The following is a 7,973-nucleotide window of genomic DNA, read 5'->3' on the forward strand; positions in this document are numbered from 1 at the left end:
TATTCGTCTATCTAGACGACATTCTCGTGGCCAGCTCCTCCAAACAGGAACACCTCGAACACCTTTGCATCCTGTTCGGGCGCCTAGCCCAACACGGGCTCATCCTCAGCCCGGCGAAGTGCCAATTCAGCCTAACCGAGATTGATTTTCTCGGTCACCACATCACCCCTGCTGGGGCCGTCCCCCTGCCCAACAAGGTGCAGGCCGTCCAGCAATTCCCCCGCCCCACAACCATCAAGGGCCTCCAGGAGTTCCTCGGGATGGTGAACTTCTACAACAGGTTCATCCCCAGAGCCGCAGCCCTCATGAAGCCCCTATACAACTCCCTCCGAGGAAAATCCGGCAAGATGGACGTAGCCTGGACCACTGACACGGCAGCCGCCTTCGACGCCACCAAAAACGCGCTCGCCGACGCCACTCTGCTCGCGCACCCGAGGGCCGATGCCCGGGTCGCGCTCACCACCGACGCCTCCGACCACGCGGTCGGGGCCGTGTTCAAGCAGTGGGTCAATGGCGCGTGGCAGCCACTTGCCTTCTACAGCCGCCAACTGCGCCCCCCGGAGGTCAAATACTCCACTTTCGACCGCGAGCTTCTCGCACTCCACCTGTCGGTCCGCCATTTCAGGTTCCTCCTGGAAGGCCGCCCCTTCACCGCGTATGTGGACCACAAGCCACTCACATACGCGATGGCCAAGCACACCGAACCCTGGTCTGCTAGGCAGCAACGCCAGCTCGCGGCCGTCTCCGAGTTTACTACGGACATTCAGCACGTCTCCGGTAGAGACAACGTGGTCGCCGACTGCCTTTCCCGTCCCGCCGTCTGTGCGAATCACCTCGCGGTCGACTACGCACAACTAGCAGTGGCCCAGCTCACGGACCCAGACCTCCTCTCGGCGGCTACCAGCCTGCCAGGGCTACGCCTAGCCAAGGTCGCGCACGGGCCCGAAGCCACGGCAGTCACGTGCGACATCTCACTCGGCCAACCCAGGCCGGTCGTCCCTGAGACCTGGCGCCGCCGCGTCTTCGACGCGCTCCACGGGCTCTCTCACCCGGGTTCCCGCGCATCCGTCAAACTCCTCTCCAAGCGCTTCGTCTGGCGCGGCCTTAGCAGAGATGTTCGGACTTGGGCCACCTCCTGCCTCGCCTGCCAACGGGCTAAGGTACAGCTGCACACCAAAGCACCCCTGGGAGACTTCGAGGTACCCAGCCGCCGCTTCGACCACGTACACGTCGACATCGTCAGTCCCCTGCCGCCATCGCAAGGCCAAACTTATCTCCTCACGATGGTCGACCGCTACACACGCTGGCCTGAGGCAGTGCCGCTGACCTCCACCACCACAGCCGACATCGCCAGGGCGTTCGTTAACACCTGGGTTGCGAGGTTCGGCGTACTGGCCGACATAACCTCCGACAGAGGCGCCCAGTTCACCTCTGAACTCTGGACGGCCACAGCACGCAACCTCGGGGTGACGCTCCACCGCACCACGGCGTACCACCCGCAGGCCAACGGACTTTGTGAACGCTTCCACAGGTCACTCAAGGCCTCACTCCGCGCCGGCCTGCAGGACAGTACCTGGACTGACCGCCTACCGCGAGTGCTACTCGGCCTACGCACCGCGGTCAAGGAAGACCTCCAGTCCTCGGCAGCGGAGTTAGTCTACGGACAACTGCTGCGCGTCCCAGGCGAATTCCTTCCGGAGCCTACCAAGCCTTGGTCGGCCGAACAGCAGCGGCTCGACTCTTTCTCTTCCGCTCAGCAGTTCGCCCCACTTCCGGTCAACCGACACGGCGAACTCGCACCTCACGTCCCACCAAATTTACAGCAGGCGCGCTTCGTCTTCGTGCGACACGACGCGCACCGCGGGCCCCTGCGACCCCCGTACGACGGTCCGTACGAGGTACTACAAACCGGGGACAAGGTCTTCAAGCTGTGACTCGGCGACAGGGTTGAGACAGTCTCCATCGACCGGCTCAAACCAGCACACACAGAACCAGGGGAACAGGTCCCCGTGGCCCAGCCTCCAGCCAGAGGCCGTCCCCCCGGCAAGCCAGCACAGCCGGCGGCGAACCGCCCGACCCAACCAACCAGACCGGCGACCACTCAGAGCCGCTGCGGCAGAACCATTAGACCACCGTCACGACTCGTCCACTCCTCCTAAGCGGATTCTGGGGGGAGCTCTGTGGCGACACGCCACCACTGGACATAATCCGCTCACGGCGGCACAGACAGTCTAAGCAGAAGCCCCCAGCCGGGGCCCCTTTCCTCCAGCAACTTGTTTCCCACAGGGACAGGCTGCCGGGAGCACTTCCTGTCTGGGAAGTATTTAAGTGGATGCGCGGGCTTTTCTAGTTCCTGTTTGCCATGTGGTCAGAATAAAGCAGTTGTGTTTCAATAGCTCTGTCTCGACTCCCACGTTTGCCGCGGTATCTCAACACCCGTGCTGTACCTGCCCTGGGAGTGTTTGATGGGACAGTTTAGCGGGAGCTTTACTCTGTATCTAACCCGTGCTGTACCTGCCCTGGGATTGTTTAATGGGACAGTGTAGAGAGAGCTTTACTCTGTATCTAACCCGTGCTGTACCTGCCCTGGGATTGTTTAATGGGACAGTGTAGCGGGAGCTTTACTCTGTATCTAACCTGTGTAAGATCCGCAAAATTGAACATTGTATTATTATGGTCCTTTGACAGAAGAGGCCCTGTTTTAAGGACTGTTTTAAAAGAAGCCCAGAAAAAGGGGCACATAAAATAGACGCCAGACCCCGTGACTAGCTTTTTGGACTCTTTAAAATGGTTCCTGCTGTCCCCAGATAGCCTTTGTGGATTCAACCCATCGTAAGTTCTGGACGGCCGTTTCTGAGAAAACGAAACCAGACACAAACACATACATATGGATTGGATGCAGATCCAGTCAGATCGGCCTGTAGATAAAGGCCATCTAAATGTTTACCCAGACAAAGGGAAACAGTTCTATATTCATAAGGGGAGCATCAAAGTCCCATTAAAGGGAGCAAGAAGACATTCAAAACAATGCAGGCTCATTCCAGACCAGAGATGGCCACCACCAGCCATCCCGAAAGCAGTTTAAGTATAATAAGTACCCCGCTGTGCAACAAGCCCGCCAAAAGTTAAACAAAGACTAACCTTGATTTGGCGGGAGATAATGGCTTCTCTTGAGAAGTATAATTGGAGTCCCGGGGTAGCCATCAGAAATCGAGAAGAAAGCAAGTAGCCATCGGGAGCGATCAGCCAGACATGCTTTTGATCTTGCCCTTGTGAGAGCCGTGGAGAAACGTTGACCAAGAAGGTGATTTGAGTCTGCGTCCCGCCCCGGGGTAACCATCGCGAGATCGTCGACAAACCCCAGGCCACTGACGAGACAAAAGGGCAGCAGCCCTACAGAGGAATCCTATATGAAAATGGTAACCAGCTAGAGACCTCTCCAACAGTGGTCAAACAGATGGACTCCATCCCCACCAACGTCCAGGCCTGCCAGTGTCCAGACTGCCCGTGACCTTCACATTCAGAGAGAGATAGAAGTGTGGCGCAACTCGCTGTGGCTCCACTGACCACGCAGAAACAGGAGGCCTTAGGGGATCAAAACGCAGACTTGTTTCAAAACTCTATACTTTTCCAACTGGATTGGTGAGCATGTTTCTGGCCCTACATAATCGGATCTAGATAGGTTTAAGGTGGTGGCTATTTGGGTATAATTAACATGAGTTGTTGTCCCTCGATGTTCCGTGTGTTTCCCCATTTCATGATGAATTTTGTAAAGTATAATATGCCTGTAGCTATTTTAGTTAGTATTGTTTTTTGATTTGTTTTCCCCTCCCATGTACCCTCTTATTTGCTTGCATTTGATTTGTTTTTCCTTATGCAATAAAATTTCATTTCTTTTCATTAAACTTGGTCTATAAGAGTATTCTCTGCATTGTAGTTCCTGCATCTAAGACCAGTGTCTAGAATCTAAGGGGTGAGTGGGTTGAACCACTCAAGGTTTTACTGTGCAAAAGAGAGAGAGAGGCCTCTGGCGAGAGAAACCACTGCGACCTCGGAGAGAAAACCCCTTACAGAAAATGGCGACCGCAGCAGGACACTGGCAGCAGGATTGCAATGAAACATACCCAGGTTTGAATGGTCGAAATGCAATGGATGAGAGGATAGCGGATATGTCTTTGGAAAGGTAAATCTCACTAAACAGTGGATTTCCAATCTCTTACTGGTTGGGCGCCCGGTAGACGCAGCCATCAGGTGGATAGAGATCAAATAGCATAAGAAGTCAGTGGAAAAGGCAGTGTGGCTGATGTGCTACAAGAAACAAGTCTAGATTTTGGACAGAGTCGTTGCAGCACAGGCAGCCAAGATCACTACCCAGGCAGCAGAGATAGAAGAAAAGGCCATGGGTGGGGAAAAACTCATCACAGCGCTTCACACACTGAATCAGGAATGCCAAGTTGTAGCCAGCCAACATCAGGCTAGAATAGAATATCTGGAATGCCAGGTTACTGAGGCAAAGATCCATGAAGCGAGAATACGGGAGAAAAAAGCCCGCCTCGCACAACTGCTAAGAGCGCAGGAGGAGAGAGTCGTGGAAGTTAAGGCAGCTTACAAGCTGGCTCTCGAGCACGGGTTTGAGAGCACAGACCATGGCCCCTGCCAAAAGACTATAGAAGACCTGAGAACGGCATTGGTTAAGGCAAAAGGTATGGTATGCCTCGTAAGCCCCAAAACAAGTCACATTGACTTTTTGCAGGAATCCAAACACCCGATTCCTTGTGAAGTAGTTGTGGCACCACCCACTGAACCCTCAGCGGCACCGAGCTACAGTGAGGCTTGGCCCGAGAAGGGGGTGGTGGAAGAAAGGGTAGCCGAGGTGGTACAGGAGGAGGAACAACCCCTGGTAGTAAATCCGGAGCCGGCACCAATGTGTCCTGCTCGACACCAGAGGTTCGGTCCCAATGCCGATGATGGCATGGAAGGACCCCACCTGAACCAGCTCATGGTGCCCTACGCTGCCCCACAACTAAGATCCATGGTGAGCCACCTCCCAAGACTCACAGTAAAGGGAGATCCCTCAGTCCATTTCAGGGAGATAGAGGAGACAGCCGCCATCAATGATTGTGATGATCTTGAACAGGCAAAGATGTTGCTCTTCTCCCTGGATAGCACAATCCTTCAGTGCCTCTCAGACGAGCGTAAGAGGGGACGGACAGGGTATGCGGATCTCAGGGATGAGGTCTTGGAAGTTATGGGAGTGGACGACGGTGATCTGTTCCAATGGGTGGAAGGGACTGTGCAGCTAACTGGAGACCCCCCGCGGGTTTTCGCAGAAAGGCTGTGGCCAGTGTATTGACGCAGTTGTCCGGGCATGCCTGAATGGGCTGCAATGAGCGCCGAACAGCGGGTTCACTGGCTCCGTTGTTTGGTTACCAACAGCATGCCACAGATACGGGCCCTAGCCAGATCTTTGTTTGATCCCCAAGGTACCGGTGTCACGGAGGAAACGGTGCTCCGCCAGCTCACCATTGCATACAAGAATTGTAGAGGTCAGGAGGTACCTCCCTCTAAGGGAAAGGTGCATGAGGCAAAACCCGCAGCCCCAAGTAAGAAGGAGTGGCGTCAGGAGGGGAATCGCCCTGCCCAAGCCAAGCTCAATTGCTACGCATGTGGGAAGGGTGGACATTGGCGCAAGGACTGTATAAATCCGTGGAAGGGTAATAAGGGAAAATCTCCCGCAGCCCAAGCCCAAGCCCAGACCACCGCCCCAGCACCAGCCCAAACACAAGCCGCAGCTCCTGTCCCAGCAAAGGGAGCTGGTGCAGCTGTGGATCACGCTGCTATAGAATCAATGTTAGAGACAATGCGGCTCTTATGATCACGCAGGGGAAGATAGCTGTCACCAATGGTCTTGTCGTTCCCGAAACACCGACTGCTGTGCCCAAATGACTAAAGTCGGCGCAGCCCGTCTACCTGTGCGCACTGCGATATAATGTATGGAGGCGACTCCTCATGGAGATGGAGGTGGAGGAGGTAAAAGGGACCTATTTGTTGGATACGGGGGCATCGTGCACCGTGATCCACGCAGATGACCCTACCGCCTCGCCTCTGTACACCAGGGTTCCATACCTTCTGTCGGGCTTCATGGGCGAAGAACAGGCTGGTGCACATTCCATTCTCCTCACCACTCATTTAGGACCACTCCGCACCACGTGGAAGTGTACACTAATGAAGTGGGAGGTGGGGGGTGGAACGGGAGTCCTTGGGTCTGATTTCTTGGTAGCACACGGGATCCTTGTGGTCCTGAGAAACCACTGTCTCTGGGGAGCGGGTACGAGTGTGAAAGCGATAGAGGATGCCAAGGTCAACCCAACGAAAGCACGGGTCGGCTGCTGGGAAATAAAATTCTTGGGCCTGACCCTCCGCGCTGGCGAGAGAGACACAGATCAGGATAGACAGGAATCGGTGCAAGATCCACCGGTCCCCGCCAGTCGCGCAGTGAAAGTACCCCGACGCAACAAATGGTTTCACATAAAGCGGTGCAAACTGTTTAAGCCGGGTGCAAAAGAGCCAACAACTGAGGCCAGGTCTGAGGGTAAAAATCCTCAGCCTGAGGCGTGCAACAAGTCACAGGCCACACAGGCTGGAACCGCAGCCTGCCTGGAGCGAGAAACTGTCCCGCCCACCTGGGAGGTTTCCCCAATGGCCTGGGACTCAGACGAGGAGGAGCCCGAAGACCAAGGCCCTCCTCCTGATCCGAACACCATCGGGGGGAGCCCAAACAGCTAGGCCCCGTCCTTGACATGATTCTGGAGGAGGTGGAGTCGGAGGACGGAGATCCCGCCCTCGACTCAAGCTTAGGGGAGGTAGAAATTGGGGGCGGAGATCCTCCACCTGTAGGGGCAGGTGAGGAGGAGTCATCTGCCACAGACCCAAATCCCAAAGGTGCGGAGCCTGAGGGAACAGAGCCGAATGTGGCAGTCGTGCAGGTGCTACGGGCTGTGAGGGCTAAAGTCCCATCCGAAGGTCCACTCGCTAAGGGAGCCACGCCCAAAGTACTTCTTCGCAGGTCATCTCGAATGCCTCAGCCGGTAAAACCTTGGCCCGATTCCCCCGATTTTAGTAAACGCCGACTTGAGAAATCCCTGGCAAAACGCAGTCCCCAATTGACAGCAAAAGGCTGCGGTGGACCCAGCTACAGGTCAGTGCAGCCCCGCCACAAGGAGCGGCGAACTGCAGTCCAAACAGGGATTAGGCAAGCTGCCCGGGGATGGGCGGCGTTGTACATAAGTTAAGTTTAAGTTTAATTAAGTTTAAAGTGTGTGAATATTAAAGTGATTAGTGTTATAAGTAGTTTTGGAATCTGCCCAGCATGTGTGTTGTTTGGGATCGAGGTCGAAAGACCCGATCATGCCTTCACCTAGGCCAGAATCTCTCGGGAGCCTGGCTCTATCGTTTAATTTGTTACAGGAACCAAAGACATAATGAGAGCAATTCTCATCACATTCGCGGTGATCGGGGGTAGCGGGGCCTATCGGGGCCGCACCAAGGACTCCACGATTTACGGGTGCTCTGGAGACACAGCCCCCATCTCGACCGATGGGTTGGGTGCGCGGGGCGTTGAGGAGACAGCCACCTATTTCCACGAAGGGAGGTGGCCAGGATGGCTGGGGTCGAACTCTACGCAATACTCCAGCCAGTTCGGTTTTAAGTACAGAGAGACTTCTCTAATGTGTCCCCAAGTGAGGGTCATCGCACCCAGAGTCAGCGTCGCCATCGGGAAAAGGATTTGTTTGCAATGTACAGGACATGTTCCTTTGGGCCGATGGTGGTGGTTGTGCAAGTTGAGCAAAACCATGAAGAACTCCACGGTCGAGTGGGAGCGACTGGGTAACAACACCCATCGGACAATTATGGGGACTCATGGGGGATTGAGTGTCTGTTGGGACAAATGGTGGGAACCAGACAAGGGGATT

The sequence above is a fragment of the Somniosus microcephalus genome, chromosome 4 (assembly GCF_052327205.1).
Source record: "Somniosus microcephalus isolate GS21.2 chromosome 4, FLI_Smic_1.0, whole genome shotgun sequence".
NCBI classification, from domain to species: Eukaryota; Metazoa; Chordata; class Chondrichthyes; order Squaliformes; family Somniosidae; genus Somniosus; species Somniosus microcephalus.